Raw genomic sequence first — 20,820 nt, 5'->3', positions numbered from 1 at the left:
CACCGTGTAGCAGAGGACATGTGCTCAGCTGAACGAGTGCTTGAACTCTGAGTGTGGTGAGCCACAAAATAAACTGTGAATCCTCATGGCAACCTCAAGGAAGAACCGTAGGTGCGGCTTTGCTTCTGTCAACAGCTCTTTTAGAAGCAATTCCGACAGATGGCGCTTCCTTCATTGAATTCAGTTGTTGACCAATGTTCGCCTTCTGCACATATGAAGAGAATTTACCATGTCTGTGTGCACAAGGGCACATTGTGTGCAAATGGCACCACTGCATTCAAAAGGGGAAGTGGAGATGCCAGGGATCCAACCCGGGACCTCATACATGCAAAGCATGCGCTCTACCACTGAGCTACATCCCCACATGTCAACGATGGTAAATGCATGTTTAGTTAAAGTATATTTGAACTTTCAAGCCTGTTTTCCTGTTCAGTGAAATCACTCACATGCCAAAACCACTAACATAAACAAGCACAAATCCTTATCAGGCCTGGCCTAAAAGTAGCTGGTTTGATGTGGTTATAACTGCCAGGCTGGCACCATGACAGTCTGGGCTGCAGACAGTGAGGTGGAGGCTTCCTTCACAAAGAAGGTGCCACGCACCCATGTCCAGTTTTCCATCAAGTCCAAGGCCTCGATACAATCTCCCCAATCTCGATATAATCTCCCCTAATCTCGATAAAATTGCTTCAAATCTCGATACAATCACCGCCATTCTGGATACCAGCACCCCCAACCTCGATGCAATCACTTCCAATAAATTGATCGTTGTTATAGCCTCCCTACAACTCAAACACAGGGATCTGTTTCTCCCCATCGACTGTATCTCAACTCCACATGATTTTAAACGTCTCTATCATACCCCCTATTAACATTCCCTCCTCAAACGGAAAAGCCCCAGACTCTGCACAGCCTCCACTGATCTGAAGCCCCTTGTCTCTCGAGCGCCCCTGATAATAACCTCAGTCTGAAATCTTTGCATTCTTCCTAATGAGTCCTGGCCAGAATGGGACAGCATAATCAGGTTGATTTACTCCTCGAGCTGGAGGGATCCACAAACACCCAGGCATTGTGTAGCCGAGGACCTGGACTCGACTGAACGGGTGCTTAAACTCTGAGTGAGTGTCGTGAGTCACCAAGCACACAAAGGACTCACGGCACAAATGCCTATGCTGCGGTTGTGCGCCCTACTTGTTGTCTCGATGTACAACCACAGTTTCAGTTTTGGTTCAGTGCGCAGCCAGTCCAGCAGGTGGCGCACCCATCATTGAATTCATGGCTGGCGGTTGTTCGCTTTCCAGACGTCTGAAGCGAATTCGCCCTGTCTTTGGTGTTCAAAGGTGAGAAGCTGTGCACTGCTGAATCCTGAATGTGAAGTGCAGATGCCAGGAATTGAACCAGGGACCTCATACAAGCGAATGATGTGCCGGAACACTGAACTGCACCCCAACATAAGACACAGTGGCACCTAAACAAGCACAAATGCCTGCGTGTAGGAAAAGGTCATTTCGCCCTTTCAGCCTGTTCTGCTGCAAACTGAAAGCACTCCTTCCAGGTGAAGCAGCGATTTACTTGTACTTATTTCACTCATGATCGGTGACAGTGGTAATGTGGTTGGACTAGTGTTGTTGATCCCAGTCTCATCCATTGGGGACAATGATTCAAATCGAAATTTAGATACAAAAATGTGGAATTGAAAACTCACCCCCAGTGATGTTGACCATGAAACCGTCTGTCTCTCTTACTGTTAAGCAGAGATGGGAGCTGTATTGGGACAGTGGCAGGCGAGAGCAAAATAAATGTTTTAAGAGAGAGCAGGACATCGAAATGGCCTAGAGAGTGAGTGCGAAACTGATTGGAAACTTTCCATCGAGAGAGGGGTTCAAGGAGGGTAAGACGGCAGCGAGTACAGAGGAAAGAGAATCCGAGGAATTAGAGATGCAGTCACGGGAGGCCAGTAGTCACACACTGCCGTGGCAGAGGGAGAGCAGCAGTGAAGATATCTAGTCGCCAATATGTTGATGATAGCGTGGAGAGCGCTGTCGAAGGGGGATTTTGGATGAGAGGGAGGAACACAGTGAGGTTGCCTAAGACAGAGAAAGTGCGAGAGAAGTGAAAGGAAACCTCAAGGTGCGATATGGTTATAAGTGCCAGGCTAGCGCCATGACAGGCTCGGCTGAGTGATAAGGAGAGAGAGAACTAGATGCTTCATTCACAGGGAGGGGGCCAACCATGTTCAGGTTTCCAATAAGGCCAAGGCCCCGTTATAAGCACCAATAAACTCCATACAATCACCCTCAATCTCGATACAATCACCCTCGATCTCGATACAATCACCCCCAATCTCGATATAATCACCCCAAATCTTGATACAATCACCCCTGATAGGATCGTAAATGTCGAAACTTCTCTACATCTCAGACACAGGGAACTGTTTTCCCCATCGACTCTGCCTCGACCTTCTTGATTATGAACGCCTCTATCATACCTCCTGTCAAAATTCCCTCCTCGCAGAGCCTCAGACGCTGCACCGCCTCCGTGGAACTGAAGTCCCTTGTCCCTGGAGCGCGCCTGGTTATAACCTCAGTGCAACTTATTCTGAAACCTTCGCCTCCTCCCTAAAGCGTGCTGCCTAGAATGACACCATACTCTTGGTTACTTACTTACTGCGGGTTACTTACCCAGGCATCGTGTAGCAGAGGACATGGGCTCAATTTAGCGACTGCTTGAACTCTGAGTGTGGTGAGCCACAAAATAAACTGTGAATCCTCATGGTAACCTCAAGGAAGAACCGCAGGTGCGGCTTTGCTTCTGTGAACAGCTCTTTTGAAAGCAATTCCGACAGACGGCGCTTCCTTCATTGAATTCAGTTGTTGACCAATGTTCGCCTTCTGCACATATGAAGCGAGTTTACCATGTCTGTGTGTACAACGGCACACTGTGTACAAATGGCGCCACTGCATTCAAAAGGAGAAGTGGAGATGCCAGGGATCGAACCCGGGACCTCATACATGCAAAGCATGGGCCCTACCACTGAGCTACATCCCCAAATTCTGGTTAATTTCTGTGCCTGTTCTAGTTTCAGTTTCTCTTTGGATACCACGCTTTGATTTATCCGCCCCTGTCACAGTTTGTGGAGATATTTTATTATCTTTGTCACAGGTAGACGTCATTTCATCAACGACGCTGATCTGTTCCCTTTCCATGCACTGACAGGGGCAGAAGGCCAATTGAAAATATAGAAACGTAGAGATTCAGTCATGTTGGAGAAGGCTTTGGGGGCGGTGGATGCGGGGATGCGTGATTTTGGGGGCTCTGCATATTCATGGTGGATGGAGATGACGGGGAGACTGGAGATGGGGGTCACTGGTTTCAAGGAGTGTAGATTTCACATCTGTTCATTTGGTGGGGAAGGGGTGAGGGTCAAGTAGGATGTTAGAAGCGCCTTTGAAGGAGAGAAGGACAATCCCTGAGGATAGAAAACGCTGAACAATATCACAAAAGATGGGAGCCAGGAAGGATAGTGAGTGTTTAGCAGTCTGCTGAGGACAGAGTAGAGGGAAGATAAGTTGGGTCTCCCTGGCATCAGAGGAGGATGATGGGAATTCAACTTTAGGATAAAGGAGGAGGAACTTTGTATATATATATATATGCAAAGTTCCTCTTTCTTTATCCTAAAGTTGCAAGTGTGTGTGTGTATGTGTGTATGTATACACACGTGTGTGTGTGTGTTTGTGTGTGTGAGTGTATGTTACATATATATATATATATATATATATAAAAAAATACATATATATGTATATATATTAGCGATATGCAGGGATGACGCTGGTTTCTAAGCGTGGAGGAATTATATTTGCAGTATCTGTTACAATGCTTCAGATGTCAACTCCATGCCATCAACTCAACTTCTGGGAGATTCTGTGGTGGACAATTCCTTTGGTGTGAGACAATAGCCAGGCTCAACCAATCACTGGCAGTGAGCATAGCACACCAACAATGGCTAAATACAAATGGAGGGGCGCAATAGCTGGAGTTATGCTCTCAATCTTATTGCCATCTAGTCTAGGAGCTCCACGCCCTTGTTGCTTGAGGTGAAGCTGGAAGAGAAAGGGGGCGGTGTTACACAAAAAAGTTTCGATAACAGAAAGGCCGTCAGGGGGTATCTATTAATCATAGGAATCCTCAGACAGACCTGGTGGCCTCAAAGAGCTGTCTGTGATCTACTTTCAGGCGTGTGTCCCTGGGAGTTAAGCAGAAATGAGTGCTGTACCAGCAGAGTGCCCAGGGAGAGATATAGGAATGGTTTGAATAGGGACCAGTAGATCAAAGGTGCCAAGGTCAGTGGGGTAATCAGGTTGGGGAATTTCCATCTAGGGAGGGATCAAGGGGGTGGGGGTGGATAAGAGGGTTGTGATCTCAGAGCAGAGAGAGCACGCATTATTCGGGTGGAGTCGCGAATGTAAGCAGCGGCTATTGAAGAGGCTGAGGGAGAAACGCAGTGAAGATTTGTCGGTGAGAAGGTTTTGATGGTAATTTGGTGGACCGGAGGGAATGGGGGTTTAATGAGGAGGGAGGGGTATGAGCAAGGCGAGATTGTGAATTGACGAGAAAGCCACAGAGAAGTAAAAGGGCAGAGCAAGCGGTGATAGAAGCATTACACTGCGGATGCTGGAAATCTGAAATAACAACAGAATATATTTGAAACACTCAGCAGGCCTGAGAGCATCTGTGGAGAGAGAAACAAAGTTGATATTTCGAGTCCGAACGACTCTTCTTCAGAGGAAGTTGTGAGGTTGTGATAAGTGCCAGACAAAAACCATAACAGACCGTTCTGGGTGGAAGGCAGAGACAGGTGGGGCGAGGGGTTTTGGGACGGGGTTTTATTCATGGGGTTTTATCGAGCCTTTACTTGTAAAAATGAGATGGTTGAAAAGAATCTCCCCAATTTTGGTCTAAAATTGCCATCATGGAGATGTTAAGGACGGAACCCAGCACTTCAACTATACAAATCATGTGCTTTCCCGCTGAACCACAGTAAAGAAACACCCGCTTAGGAACTAATAGACCTTTAGAAATGTGGATGGGTAGAAAGAAGGCGGAAAATATTGAGTCCTTGGAAACTGATATAAAAACAGAAAAAGCTTGAAAATCTCGGCACGGCCGGCAGCATCTGTGGAGAGAGAAACAGTTAGTTTTTAGAGTCGAATATTAGTCTTCTTCCGAGCAGAAGAGAGACATAGGGATATAATGGGCTCTGTGCTTTTGAATAAAACTGCGGGGGAGCGGCTGGGTCTCAGGAGGTCAGGGATAATTTAAAGGGCGCGGTGGATTGAATGGAAAGATCTCACTGAACACAAGGCAAAGCGAGTGCTAATGATTGTTTTAAAGGAACAAAGCAGTGGCCCAGATTAGGTAATAATAGCAGAGTTAATGTGGGCACTGTCTGAAAGCAAAATAGCAGAATTCGGAAGTACTGGAAGAGGCAAATGATTGGAGAGTCCCAAGCTTAATGACAAAGAGTTCCATGAGCTCTTCGCACTTGTTTTTGGAGGTGAGTGTGGAGGCAGGCGAGAGTGTTTCAGAATAAGTTATGAATTAGGGAAAGCATGTCCGGGTCTACCTGTGTATCCTAGTCTTGTCCTGTAAGAATGAATGGTCCTATTCGATGAGAGAGGGAGTTTATAATGTTTTACATGCTCCAGAGACACCCTGGCAGTGAACATCTCAACCAGTTACTCGCCATATCCTTTCAAGTCTGTGTCCCATTTAGTTAAGTGGAGATGGGAGATGGGAGAGTGGCGGGCGTGAGGAATGTCTTGGTTTTAACAGAGAGCAGGACATCAAAGATGGCAAGGCCAAGAGACTGACCGCGAATCTAATTAGTTACTATTCATCGAGAAAGGGGTTCAGGGAGGGTAAGATGGCAGCGGGCACTGAGGAGAGAGAATACGAGGAGTTGGAAATTCAGTCACGGGAGGCGAGAAGTCACACATTCCTAAGGCTGAGGGAGAGCAGAAGTGAAGATATTTAGGTGCCAGCGGTTTGATGATAATTTGGTGAGGGCTGGCGAAGAGGGATTTTGGATTAGAGGGCAGGAAGACAGTCAAGTTGCCTCAGGAGAAAGTGCGAGAGAAGTGAAAGGACACACCAAGGTGCGACGTGGTTATAAGTGCCAGCCTGGCACCATGACAGGCTGGGCTGTGTGGATGGAGCATGGAGAGGAGAAGGCTTCATTCACAGGAACGTTGCGAGCGACCCATGTCAGGTTTCCATCAATATCAAGGCCTCGATACAATCACTACCATCTCGGTACAATCATCCCAATTTCGGCACAATCACCCATAATATCGATAGAATCTCCCCAGTCTCGATATATACACGTCCAATCTTGGTACAATCGCCCCAAAATTCGATATAATCAGCCCAATCTCGATACAATCATCCCCATCCCGATACAATCACCCGCAATCTCGATTCAATCTCCCCAATCCCGATACACTCACCCCAATCTCGATACAATCATCCCCAATCTTGAAAGTCAACCCCCAACCTTGATACAAACACTCCAATCTCCATAAAATCACCCCCAATTTCGATAGGATCACCCTCATTCTCGATACAATCAACCCAATCTCGATGCAATCAGCCCCAATAAGTTCATGGATGTCAATACCTCCCTTCATCACAGCACTGGGAACTGCTTCTTCCCATCGACTCTTTCTAGACCTCTCATGAGTTTGAACGCCTCTGTCAAACTTCCTCTCAACATTCCCTCTAAAAGGGGAAAAGCCCAAGACTCGGCAACACCTCTGCGGACCTGAAGTCCCTTGTCTCTGGAGCGCCCCTGGTTATAACCTCAGTGCAACCCATTCTGAAACCTTCGCATTCTTCTTAAAGAGTGCTGCCTAAAATGGGATATCCATTCTGGGTGAGTTCCTTACCGAGCTGGAGGGATCCACAAACTCCCAGGCACCGTGCAGCTGAGCACCTGAACTCTACTGAACTAGTGCTTAAACTCTGAGTGAGTGTCGTGAGTCACCAGTGTCTATTGTGTGGCCGTGGGCCCTCATTGTTGTCTCAATTGACTACCGCAGGTTGTTTGTGCTTTGCCGCATGTGCTTTGGTTATGTCTATAGTCTCTCATGTTTGTCTCAATGATCAACAACAGGTGCTGCTTTGGTTCTGTAAACCGCTCTGTTCGGAAGCCGTTCCAACAGATGGTGCATCCTTCATTGAATTTGGTTGCTGGCGCTTGTTCACTTTCCGCACATAGGAAGCGAATTTGCCATGTCTTTGGTGTCCAAAGGTGAGAAGCTGTGCACTGCTGCATCCAAAATGTGAAGCGGTGATGCCAGGGATCGGACCCAGGACCTCATACATGCGAAGCATGCACTCTACCACTGAGCTACATCCCCACATACCATATGGGCGGACATAAAAAAACACAAATACACACGTGTAGGAAAAGCTCATTTCGCTCTTTGAGTCTGTTCTACTGCAAACTAAAAACACTCCTTCCAGCTGAAGCAGCGATTTACTAGTACTTCTTTCGTTCACGATCTGTGAAAGTGGTAATGTGGTTGGATTGGTATTGTTCAATTCCAGGCTCATCCAATGGGGACACGGATTCAAATCGAGATTTAAGTACCCAAATGTGGAATTGAAAACTCGCCCCCAAGTGACGGTGACCATGAAACGGCCATCGATTGTTGTAAAAACCCATCTAGTTCACTTAAATCCTTCAGGGAAGGAAAACCTTCATCCTTATTAGGCCAAGCCTAGTTGTGACTTTCCACACATTGGTATGTGGATGACTCTTAACTGCCCTCTGAAATGGCCCAACTAGTCACTCAGTTCAAGGGCAATTAGGGATGGGTAACAAAAGCAGGTCTTGCCAGTGACGCCCACATCCCATAAAAGAACAAAATAAATATAAATTACGCTCATTGTATTCGATGCTGAAAGTGTGGAAACTTTGGGAAGACTCAGCACAGGCTTTGCGGAACATCTCTGTTCATCCACACAAGCATGATTCCGGCCTTCTGGTCGCTTGCAATTCCAGTTCAGCATCTTGCTCTCGTGCTCTCATTTCTGCCCTCGGACTCCTGCAATGTTCCAGTGAAGCCCAATACAAGCTGGGGGGTAAGAGCCTCATCTTCCAGTTAGGCGTCTTCCAGCCTTGTGGACTCAACATTGAGCTCAACATCTTGGGACCATCAACTCTGTCCTCTATTCGTATTATTTTCCCCAATTGTCTGTCTATATCATTTTCTCATATTTTGCTTTCAGGCAGCACTGACCTTTACTCTCCTATTAGCACAGTCTTTTGCCTTCAGACAGCGCTGACCTTTAATCTGCTATTTACATCTGCTCTGGACCAATGCTTTCTTCCTTTACAACAACGATTTTTCCTCTCCTTTGTTCCGTGTTGTCTTTGCAATTTAACCTTCACAGCCCACTAACCATTTCATGTCCCTCTTTATTTCCTCCACATTGCCAACACCTTGTTCTCAACAGCCGAAAAGCCAGAACATTCTCCCTCTTATCAATTCCGAAGAAGATTCATATTGAAGGTGAAATGTTAACTATCTTTCTCTCTCCACTGTTGCAGACAGACTTGCTGAGCATTTCAACTACTTTCTGTTTTATTTTTATTTCTGCCGTTAAGTGTCTGTGCTGTGAAGAAATGCCATGTATCTGCCATTTCCCAGTTATAAAGGTAATTGTGCACCGTTTACCCTTGTCACTGCCACGCATGGAGTCGCTTGAGAATTTGCAATGGCCTCTTTTTGATTGGGTAACAAGGGCTGCATCCCACATGGAGAATTTGAAACATGGAGCTCGATAAATTATAGGCAAAGCTTTTAAAGGCGGCAACACTTTCAGGGACTTTGCAGAGGAGAGGGAAATTGGAGATGGGAGCGGTGTCTTGCAGGTGCAGAGAGTTCATTATCTCTACATTGTTTTGGAAGTGACATGACTAAACAAGTTTGTAACGGAGGATGGTGCCTCAGGAGAGAAACGTGAAAGATATAGACTGACTTGGGAGCCAGCGTGGGCAGTTGGGTGGTCAGCAGTTTAGTGGGAACAGAACTCAGGGAAGAGGAGGCGGGGCTCATGGACAGGAAGAGTTCCCTGGTATTCGGAGCAGCTCAACAGCGCCCTCCCTGGAGAGTCACTGACAGCACCTCCTGCAATCCCCTGTCTGACTGCAAATGTACAAATGCTTTGGAAATGATAGGCCTAAAGAAGTATTGGCGGATAGAAAGAGTGTAAAAAATATTTAGCCCTTGGTAGCTGAAACGAAAACAGAAAGAGCTGGAAAACACGTCAGAGCCGGCAGCACCAGTGGATAGAGGAGCAGGTGGTTTCAGAGCCGGAAATGAGTCATCTTCGGAACAGAGGAGAGAGATAGGGCAGTGATGGGTTCTCTGCTGTTGAAAAGAAGGGCAGAAGCACGACTGCGGCTAAGGAGGTGAGGGATAAGATAGATAGCGGGGCAGACTGAATGAAAAAGGTGTCATTGAAAACAAGACAAAATGAATGCCAATGATTCTATTAAAGGCACAAAACATTTGCCTAGATTAGGTGATAATAGCAGAATAAAGGTGGGCGCTGTTTTAGAGCAAAAGAGCAGAATGTGTTAGTACTGGAAGAGGCAGCTCATTGGCGAGACCCAAGCTTAGTGACAAAGAGTTCCATCAGCTCATCGCACTTATTGTTGGAGTTGAGTGTGGAGGCAGGCGAGAGTGTTTCAGGATAAGGTAGTGAATCGATTAATGAATGGAAGCCCAGTGCTATCTCTGTATCCCAGCATGCTCCTGGAATAGTGCATGGTTTCATTCGATGACCTTGCATTCTTTCACATGCTCCAGACAAACCCTGGAAGTGGACATCTCAACCGGCTACACAACATATCCTTTCAGATCTTTGTCGCTTGGAGTTAAGCAGAGAAATGGGTTGTACTGCGGCGGTATCCGGCGTGAGGAGAGTCATTGCTTTAACAGAGAGCAGGACATTGAAGATGGCAAGACCAAGGGACTGCCTGCGAAACTGATTGGTACCATTCCATCCAGAGAGGTGTTCAGGGAGGGTAAGCGGGCAGCGAGCACAGAGGAGACAGGATACGAGGCACTGGAGGTGCAGTCACGGGAGGCGAGAAGTCACACATTGCAGGGGCTGAGGGAGAGCAGCAGTGAAGATATCTAGGTGCCAACGATTTGATGATAATTTGGTGAGGGCTGACGAAGGGGGGGTTTGGATGAGAGGGGAGGAGCACAGAGAGTTTGCCAAAGAAGGAGAAAGTGAAAGAGAAGTGTAAGAACACACCAAGGTGCGATGTGGTTATAAGTGTCAGGCTGGCGCCATGACAGGCTGGGCTGGGTGGATGGGAGAGGGGGAAGTGGAGGCATCATTCACAGGGAAGGTGCCATCCAACCATGTCAGCTTCCCATCAAGACCAAGGCCTCGTTAAAATCATCACAATCTCGATAGAATCACCCCGAATCTCGATGTAATCACTCCCAATCTTGGTACAATCACAAACAATCTCGAAACAATCACCACAATCTCGATAAAATCACCCCCAACCTCGATACTATTACCCCCAATTCTCAATACAATCACTACCAATCTTGTTACAATCACCCCCAATCTCGGTACAATCACCCCCAACAAGTTCACGTATGTCGAAACCACCCGACATCTCAAACACTGGGAACTGATTCGACCCATCGACTCTGTCTAGACCACTCATCATTTTGAACACCTCTGTCAAACCTCCTGTCAACATTCTCTCCTCGAAGAGCAAAAGCCCCGCAGACCGTGCACCACCTCCGCGGATTTGAAACCTCTTGTCTCTGGAGCGCCCCTGGTTATAACCTCAATGTAAAACATACTGAAACCTTCACATCCTTTCTAAAGCGCCCTGACCAGAATGGGACACCATACTCTGGTTAAGTTACTCCCTGAGCTGGAGGGATCCACAAACACCCCGGCACCGTGTAGCTGAGGACGTGGACTCTCCTGAACGAGTGCTCTGAGTGACTGTCGTGAGTCGCCAAACACACATAAACCTGACGGCTCAAATGTCTATTGTGTGTCTGTGGGCCCTCATTGTTGAGTCAATGAACAACCAAAAGTACTGTTTTGGTCATGTCTATCATGTTTGTCTCAATGAACAACCACAGGTTAGGTTTTGGTTCTGTGAACAGCTCTGTTTGGAAGCCATTCCAATAAATGGCGCATCTTTTATTGAATTCGGTTGCTGGAGGATGTTCGTTTTCCGCACATATGAAGCGAGATTGCCATGTCTTTGTGTGCAAAGGTCAGAAGCTGTGCCCTGAACTGCTGCATCCAAAATGTAAAGTGGAGATGTCGGGGATCGAACCCGAGACCTCATACATGCGAAGCATGCGCTCTACCACTGAGCTAAATCCCCACATACCACCCACACTGACGTAAACAAGCACAAATACATACGTGTAGGCAAAGGTCATTTCGCCCTGAGCCGAGTGACGCTCTGACTGTCCTGAGACACAAAAGACTGATGGCACAAACCAGTGGCTGCTGGCCCTCATGGTTGTCTCAATGAACAACCACAGGTTGCTTGTGTGAACAGTTCTATTTTGAAGCCATTCTGACAGATGGTGCACCGTTCATTGAATTCACTTTCTGCATGTTTGAAGTGAGTTTACATTTCTGTGTGTATAAAGCTGAGAAGCTGTGCACCGCTGCATTCAGAAGGTGAAGGGTAGATAGCAGGGATCGAACTCGGGACCTCACACATGCGAATGTTAAAGGCCATTTCACCTTTCGAGCCCGTTCTACTATTGCGTAAAATGACTTCTGACAAGTGAGACAGCGATTTATTTGTACCTCTACCATCCTTCAGGGAAGGAAAATTTCATCCATATCAGGCCTGGCCGACTTATGACTTTCCACACATCGGTATGTGATTGACTCTTAACTGCCTTCAGAAAGGGTCCAGCAACTCACTCAGTTCAAGGGCAATTAGGGTTGGGTAACAAATGCAGGACTTGCCAGTGAAATCCATATCCCATGACAGATCAAACGAAATATAAAATTAGCCCATTTCATTCGCTGCTGGCAGTGTGGACTCCTCTACTTTGGGAAGACTCAACACAGGCTGGGTGACCACTTTGTAGAACATCTCTGCTCAGTTCGCAAACATGGCCCCGCCCGGGTTGCTATTCCAGTCCAGCATCTTGTTCTTATGCTCACATTTCAGTCCTCCGCTTGATGCAATGTCCCAATAAAGCCCAACAAAGCTGTGGGAAAAGAACCTCATCTTCCAATTAGGCATCTTCCAACCTTATGGACCCAACACTGACCTCAACATCTTCATGTGATCAACTCTGTCCCCTATTAGTATTATTTTCCTCGATTGTCAGTCTATATCTTGTTCTCATGTTTTGCATACAGGCAGCACTGACCTTTATTCTCCATTTAACACAATCTGCTATTTTGCTTTCAGACAGCGCTGATCTTCAATACGCTATTAACACCTTCTCTAGACCAAAGTTTTTTTTTCCATTACTATTACCATTCCCCCTCTCTTTGTCTTTTGTTCAATTGCGTCTTTGTAATTTCATCTCCACAGCCCTCTAACCAATTCATGACCCTCTTTATTTGTTCCACTTTGCCTGCACCTTGGTGGCGCATCCGTCATTGAATTTGGATGCTGGCGAATGATCGCTTTCCGCGGATATGAAGCGAGTTTACCATGTCTGTGTGTGTGAAGGTGAGAAGCTGTGCACCTCTGCATTTAAAAGTGCAAATGCCGGGGATTTAACCCGGGACCATGCAAAACATGCAAACTATCACTGAGCCTCATCACCACATGCGAAAATGTTGTACATAAACAAGCACAAATGGAGACTGCCGACACCCCCTTGTCCTTTTGTCTATGAAATATTTGGCAATCTCTTCGTTGCCTCCACCTGTCACTGGTCCTCTTTCCAGCTCTACCTGTGCCACCCCCTCAACCAGCTTATATTTCACCTCATTTCTATTTTCCTCAGTTCTGATGAAGTGTTTTATGGACTCGAAATGTGAACTGTATTCCGCTCTGCAGATGCTGTCAGACCTACTGAGATTTTCCAGGTATTTCTATTTCTGTGTAGTTACAGGCAATTTCATCGTCCGAAAATGTTTTACAATTAAGGAAAAATACTCCTTTCAGCTGAAGCAACTACTTACTTGTTCCTCTTGCACTCACAAAGGGTAACAGTTGTAATGTGGTTACATTATAAGGTTGAGCCCCAGGCTCATCCACTGGGGACACGGTTTCAAGTCGAAATTTAGGGACCAAAATGTGGAATTGAAAACTCATCTCCCAGTAACGGTGACCATGAAACCGCCATCCATTGATGTAAAAACCCATCTCGTTCACGAACAACCTTCAGGGAAGAAAAACCTTTATCCTTATCAGGCCTGCCTGAATTGTGACTTTCCACACATAGGTATGTGGTTGACTCTAAACTGCCCTCTGAAAGGGCCCAGCAAGTCACTCAGTTCAAGGGCAATTAGGGACTGGTAATAAAGGCACATCCTGCCAGTGACACCCACATCCCATGAAAGAACAATGGAAATAGAAAATTAGTCCATTTTATTCGCTGCTGACAGTGTGGACTCCTCTACTTTGGGAAGACTGAAAACAGGCTGCGTGATCACTTTGTAGAACATCTCTGCTCAGTCCACAAACATGGCCCCGCCCCGGATGCTATTCCAGTCCAGCCTCTTGCTCTCATGGTCACATTTCAGTCCTCGGCCTGATTCAATGTTCAAGTGTAGCCCAACAAAGCAGTGGGAAAAGAACCTCATTTTCCAATTTGGCGTTTTCCAGCCTTATGGACTCAAAACTGAATTCAACATCTTCAGACCATGAACTTTGTCCTCTATTTGTATTATTTTCCCAGATTGTCAGTCTATATCATCTTCTCATGTTTTGCTTTCAGGCAGCTCTGACCTTTATTCTCCTATTAACACATTCTGCTATTTTGCTTTCAGACAGCGCTGACCTTTAAGCAGCATTAACACCTGCTCTGGACCAATGCTTTGTACCTTCACTCAGACCATTCCCCCTCTCTTTCCCATTTGTTCCATGGCATCTTTGTAATTTAATGTCCCCAGCCCTCTAATCAATCCATGACCCTCTTTTCCCTGTTCAACCTTCCACCTCACCTTGCCTCCAACAGCCGAAAACCCACAGAATTCCACCACTCCTGATTTCAGAAGAAACGTCATATTGAAGGTGAAATGTAAATTCTGTTTCTAACCGCACAGATGAGGATAGCTGAGAATTGCCCAGCACTTTTTTTTCAAAGTGCCTATCCTATGAAGAAATTCGATGTATCAGCCATTTTCGAGTCTTAAAGTTAATTGTGCATCGTTTACTCTTGTCACTGCCACGTATGAAGTCGCTGGTGAATATGCAATGGCTTCTTTTCGAATGGATATCAAAGGCTGAATCCCACGTGGAGAATTACAAACATGAAGCTCGGGAAATTACGGACAAATGTTTTGAAGACAGAAATACATTCAGGGATTTTGGAGAGCTGAGGGAGATTGGAGATGGGAGCGGTGTCTTTCAGGTGCAGAGAGTTCATTATATCGACATTTTCTCGAGAAGTGACATGACTAAACAGGTTTGAAACGGAAGGTGGTGCCTCGGGAAAGAACCCTGAACAACATTGACTGATCAGGGAGCCAGGATGGGAAGTTGGGTGTTCAGCAATTTCATGGGAAGAGGACCCCAGAGAACAGGAGGCGATGCTCATGGACTTGATGAGTTCCTCGGTTCTTGGAGCAGCTCAACAGCGCCCTCCCTGGAGAGTCACTGACAGCAACTCCTGCATCCCCCTTCTGGACTGCACATGCACACAAGGTTCAGAAGTAATAGGCCTAAAGAAGTGTTGGTGGACAGAAAGAGGGTGATAACAATTTAGCCTTTGGAAGCTGAAATTATAACAGAAAGAGCTGAAAAACTCGTCAGAACTGGAAGCACCAGTGTAGAGAGAAGCAGCTGCCTTTCAGAGCCGAAAATGAGTCTTCATCCGAACAGAGGAGAGAGATAGGGGTGTGATGGGCTCTGTGCTTTTTAACAAAAAGAACAGAAGGACAGCTGGGGCTAAGGAGGTGAGGAATGAGTTAGATAGCGGGCCAGATTGAATGTATAAGGTGTCATTGAACAGAGGACAACGAGACTGTTCCTTTCACTCACCCATTACCTGTTCTGAAACACTCTAGCCTGCCTCCAAACTCACCCGTAACAATCAGTGCGAGGTGCTGATGGAACTCTCTGTCATTGGGCTTGGGACTGTCCAAAGAGCCGCCTCTGCCAGTCTAACACATTCTGCTATTTGGCTCTCAGACAGCGCCCACCTTTATTCTGCTGTTATCACATACCCTAGGCGAATGCTTTGTGGCTTTGCGGCAGGAAACATTCGCCCAGAGTAGGTGATAACAGCAGAATAAAGGTGGCCGCTGTCTGAGAGCAAAATAGCAGAATATGATCACACTGGAAGAGGCAGCTCATTGGACAGTCCAAAGCCGAATGACAAAGAGTTCAATCAGCTCCTCGCACTTGTTGTTGGGGGTGAGTGTGTCGGCCGGCGAGAGTGTTTCAGAATAAGGTATGGATTAGTTAATGGAATCCCTGGGCTATCTGTGCGACCCAGCATGGTCCTGGAATAGTGAATGGTTTCATTCGATGAGGGAGCGAACTTACATTGTTTCACATGCTCCAACAAATCCTGGCAGTGGACATCTCAACAAGTTACTCACCATATCCTTTCAGGTCTGTGTCCCTCAGTGTTAAGCAGAGGTGGGAGCTGTACCGGGACAGTGGCCGGCGTGGGCAAAATAATGGTTTTAAGAGAGTGCAGGACATCGAAATGGCCTAAGAGAGTGACTGCGAAACTGATTGGTAACTTTCCATCGAGAATGAGGTTCAGGGAGGGTAAGAGGGCAGCGACTACAGAGGAAAGAGAATCCGAGGAATTAGAGATGCAGTCACGGGAGGCCAGTAGTCACTCACTGCCGTGGCAGAGGGAGAGCAGCAGTGAAGTTATCTAGTCGCCAATATGTTGATGATAGCGTGGAGAGCGCTGGCGAAGGGGGAATGTGGATGAGAGGGAGGAACACAGTGAGGTTGCCTAAGAAAGAGAAAGTGCGAGAGAGGTGAAAGGACACCTCAAGGTGCGATATGGTTATAAGTGCCAGGCTAGCGCCATGACAGTCTCGGCCGAGTGGTTAGGAGAGGGAGAAGTAGAGGCTTCATTCACAGGGAAGGTGCCAACCACGTGCAGGTTTCCAATAAGACCAAGGCCCCGTTATAAGCACCAACAAACTCGATAAAATCACCTCCAAGCTCGATACAATCACCCTCGATCTCGATACAATCAAACACGATCTCGATACAATCTCCCCCAAGCTCGATACATTCACCCCCAATCTCGATACAATCCCATGATTTCGATACAACCACCCTCGACCTCGATACAATCACCTCCAATCTCGATACAATCACCCGCAATCTCGATACAATCACCCCTGATAGGATCACGAATGTCGAAACCTCTCTACATCTCAAACACAGGGAACTGTTTTCCCCATCGACTCTGCCTCGACCTTCATGATTTTGAACGCCTCTATCATACCTCCTGTCAGAATTCCCTCCTCGAAGAGCCTCAGACTCCGCACCGCCTCCGCGGAACTGAAGTCCCTTCTCCCTGGAGCGCGCCTGGTTATAACCTCAGTGCAACCTATTCTGAAACCTTCGCCTCCTCCCTAAACAGTGCTGCCTAGAATGTGACACCATAGTGGTGTCACAATGGTGTAACTAACCATGGGTTAGTTACTGACCGCGGGTTACTTACCCAGGCACCGTGTAGCAGAGGGCATGGGCTCAGTTGAACGACTGCTTGAACTCTGAGTGTGGTGAGCCACAAAATAAACTGTGAATCCTCATGGCAACCTCAAGGAAGAACGGCGGATGCGGCTTTGCTTCTGTCAACAGCTCTTTTGGAAGCAGTTCCGACAGATGGCGGATTCTTCATTGATTTCAGTTATGGACCAATGTTCGCTTTCTGCACATAGGGGAGGGGAGATGCCGGGGATCGAACCCGGGACCTCTGGCATGCAAAGCATGCGCTGTTCCACTGATCTACATCCCCACTTGCCAACCATGGTAAATACACCTGCACTTAAAGCGTATTTGACCTTTCAAGCCTCGTTTCCTGTTCAGTGAAATCACTCACATACCAAAACCACTAACATAAACAAGCACTAATCCTTATCAGGCCTGGTCTAAATGTAGCTGGTGCGATGTGGTTATAAGTGCCAGATTGGCGCCATGATAATCTGGGCCGGGTGGATGGGAGAGGGAGAGGTGGAGGATTCGTTAGCAGAAAATGTGCCACCAACCCATGTCCAGTTTTCCATCAAGTCCAAGGCCTCGATACAATCTCCCCAATCTCGATATAATCTCACCCAATCTCGATAAAATTGCTCCAAATCTCCATACAATCACCGCCATTTTCGATAAAATCAGCCCCAACCTCGGTACAATCACCCTAATCTCGGTACAAGTACCACAATTTCGATACAATCACCCTCACTTTCGATGCACTTTCCCACAATCTCGTTATAATCTTCCGCAATCTCGATACAATCACCGCCATTCTGGATACCAGCACCCCCAACCTCGATGCAATCACCCCCAATCTCGATACAATCACTTCCAATAAATTCATGGTTGTTATAGCCTCCCTACAACTCAAACACTGGGATCTGTTTCTACCCATCGACTGTGTCTCAACCCCACATGATTTTAAACGCCTCTATCAAACCTCCTATTAACATTCCCTCCTCGAACTGAAAAGCCCCAGACTCTGCACCGCCTCCACGGATCTGAAGCCCCTTGTCTCTCGAGCGCCCCTGGTTATTACCTCAGTCTGAAAACTTTGCATTCTTCCTGAAGAGTCCTGCCCAGAATTGGACAGCATAATCAGGTTGATTTACTCCCCGAGCTGGAGGGATCCACAAACACCCAGGCACTGTGTAGCCGAGGACCTGGACTCGACTGAACGAGTGCTTAAACTCTGAGTGAGTGTCGTGAGTCACCAAGCACACAAAGGAATGACGATACAAATGCCTATGCTGCGGTTGTGGGCCCTCATTGTTGTCTCCATGAACAGCCACAGTTTCTGTTTTGGTTCTGTGTGCAGCCAGTCCAGCAGGTGGCGCAGCCTTCATTGAATTCATGGCTGGCGGTTGTTCGCTCTCCAGACGTCTGAAGCGAATTCGCCATGTCTTTGGTGTTCAAAGGTGAGAAGCTGTGCACTACTGAATCCTGAATGTGAAGTGCAGATGCCAGGAATTGAACCAGGGACCTCATACATGCGAATGATGTGCCGGAACACTGAACTGCACCACAGCATACGACACAGGGGCACCTAAACAAGCACAAATGCGTATGTGTAGGAAAAGGTCATTTCGCCCTTTCAGCCTGTTCTTCTGCAAACTTATAGCACTCCTTCCAGGTGAAGCAGCGAGTTACTTGTACTTATTTCACTCATGATCGGTGACAGTGGTAATGTGGTTGGACTAGTGTTGTTGATCCCAGTCTCATCCATTGGGGACACGGATTCAAATCGAAATTTAGATACAAAAATGTGGAATTGAAAACGCGCCCCCAGTGATGTTGACCATGAAACCGTCTCTCTCCCTTAGTGTTAAGCAGCGATGGGAGCTGTATTGGGACAGTGGCGGGCCAGAGCAAAATAATGGATTTAAGAGAGAGTACGACATCGAAATGGCCTTAGAGAGTGAGTGCGACACTGATTGGAAACTTTCCATCGAGAGAGGGGTTCAGGGAGGGTAAGAGGGCAGCGAGTACAGAGGAAAGAGAATCCGAGGAATTAGAGATGCAGTCAAGGGAGGCCAGTAGTCACACACTGCCGTGGCAGAGGGAGAGCAGCAGTGAAGATATCTAGTCGCCAATATGTTGATGATAGCGTGGAGAGCGCTGGCGAAGGGGGATTTTGGATGAGAGGGAGGATCACAGTGAGGAAGCCTAAGAAAGAGAAAGTGCGAGAGAAGTGAAAGGCAACCTCAAGGTGAGATATGGTTATAAGTGCCAGGCTAGCCCCATGACAGGCTCGGCAGAGTGGTTAGGAGAGGGAGAAGTAGAGGCTTCATTCACAGGAAAGGTGCCAACCACGTCCAGGTTTCCAATAAGGCCAAGGCCCCGTTATAAGCGCCAACAAACGCGATACAATCACCCCCAAACTCGATACAATCACCTTCGATCTCGATACAATCACCCCCGATCTCGATACAATCACCCTCGATCTCGATTCAATTACCGCCAATCTCGATACAATCACCCCCAATCTCGATACAATCACCCCCAATCTCGATATAATCACCCCCAATCTCGATACAATCACCCCTGATACGATCATGAATGTCGAAACCTCTCTACATCTCAAACACAGGGGACTGTTTTCCCCATCGACTCTGCCTCGACCTTCATGATTTTGAACGCCACTATCATACCTCCTGTCAAAATTCCCTCCTCGAAGAGCCTCAGACTCTGCACCGCCTCCGCGGAACTGAAGTCCCTTCTCCCGGGAGCGCGCCTGGTTATAACCTCAGTGCCACCTATTCTGTAACCTACGCCTCCTCCCTAAAGAGTGCTGCCTAGAATGTGACACCATACTCTGGATTAGTTACTGACCGCGGGATACTTACCCAGGCACCCTATAGCAGAGGACATGGGCTCAGTTGAACGACTGCTTGAACTCTGAGTGTGGTGAGCCACAAAATAAACTGTGAGTCCTCATGGAAGAACCTGTGAATCCTTAAGTAAGAACCGCAGGTGCGGCTTTGCTTCTGTGAACAGCTCTTTTCGAAGCAATTCCGACAGATGGCGCATTCTTCATTGAATTCAGTTGTTGACCAATGTTCGCTTTCTGCACATATGAAGCGAGTTTACCATGTCTGTGTGTACAAGGGCACACTGTGTGCAAAAGGCACCACTGCATTCAAAAGGAGAAGTGGAGATGCCGGGGATCGAACCCGGGACCTCATACATGCAAAGCATGCGCTCTACCACTGAGCTACATCCCCACATGCCAGTTTCCGCAAATGCATTTATAGTTAAAGCGTATTTAATATTTCGAGTCTGTTCCCCTGTTCAGTGAAATCACTCACATACCAAAACCACAAACATAAACAAGCACAAATGCATATTTCTAGTTAAAGGTCATTTCACCCTTCGTGGCTGTTCTACCATTAAGTAAAATCATTCTTTTCAGGTCACGCAATGATTTAATTGGACCTTTTCCACTCACGAAGTGAGACAGTGGTAACGTGCTTGGATTAGTATTATTGAAACCCAGGCTCATCCACTGGGGTCACGGGTTCAAATCCAAATTGTAAACACCCAACTGGTTCACTGACTTCCTTCAGGGAAGAAAAACCTTCAACCTTATAAGGCCTGGCCCACTTGTGACTTTCCACACAGAGGTAGGTGGTTGAATCTTAACTGCCCTCTGAAAGGTCCCAGCAAGTCACTCACTTCAAGGGCAATTAGGGATGGGTTAAAAAAGCAGGTCTTGCCAGTGACACCCACATCCCATGAAAGAGCAAAAAAGAAACATAAATTAAATCCATTATATTCGCTGTTCACAGAGTGAGCTCCTCTACTTTGGGAAGACTCAACACAGGCTAGGTGACCACATTGTAGAACATCTCTGCTCAGCCCACAATCATGAACCGCCGCACCCC

The 20,820-nt window shown here is 47.0% G+C and overlaps 4 non-coding genes across 4 annotated transcripts; all 4 read right to left on the bottom strand.

Annotated features, from left to right (window-relative positions):
• Nucleotides 1-290: 290 nt before the first annotated feature.
• trnaa-ugc (transfer RNA alanine (anticodon UGC)) lies at nt 291-362 on the bottom strand. Its single transcript has one exon. It is a non-coding gene; the product is annotated as a tRNA-Ala (tRNA).
• A 2,614-nt stretch (nt 363-2,976) lies between these two features.
• trnaa-ugc (transfer RNA alanine (anticodon UGC)) lies at nt 2,977-3,048 on the bottom strand. Its single transcript has one exon. It is a non-coding gene; the product is annotated as a tRNA-Ala (tRNA).
• Nucleotides 3,049-11,371: 8,323 nt separating this feature from the next.
• Nucleotides 11,372-11,443, bottom strand: trnaa-cgc (transfer RNA alanine (anticodon CGC)). The gene has a single exon. It is a non-coding gene; the product is annotated as a tRNA-Ala (tRNA).
• Nucleotides 11,444-20,088: 8,645 nt separating this feature from the next.
• On the bottom strand, nt 20,089-20,160 carry trnaa-ugc (transfer RNA alanine (anticodon UGC)). The gene has a single exon. It is a non-coding gene; the product is annotated as a tRNA-Ala (tRNA).
• Nucleotides 20,161-20,820: the final 660 nt, after the last annotated feature.

Source organism: Cetorhinus maximus, chromosome 38 (genome assembly GCF_964194155.1).
Source record: "Cetorhinus maximus chromosome 38, sCetMax3.hap1.1, whole genome shotgun sequence".
Taxonomy (NCBI): domain Eukaryota; kingdom Metazoa; phylum Chordata; class Chondrichthyes; order Lamniformes; family Cetorhinidae; genus Cetorhinus; species Cetorhinus maximus.
The sequence above is the reverse complement of the archived record's forward strand: the minus strand, read 5'-3'. Positions and strand labels throughout refer to the sequence as shown.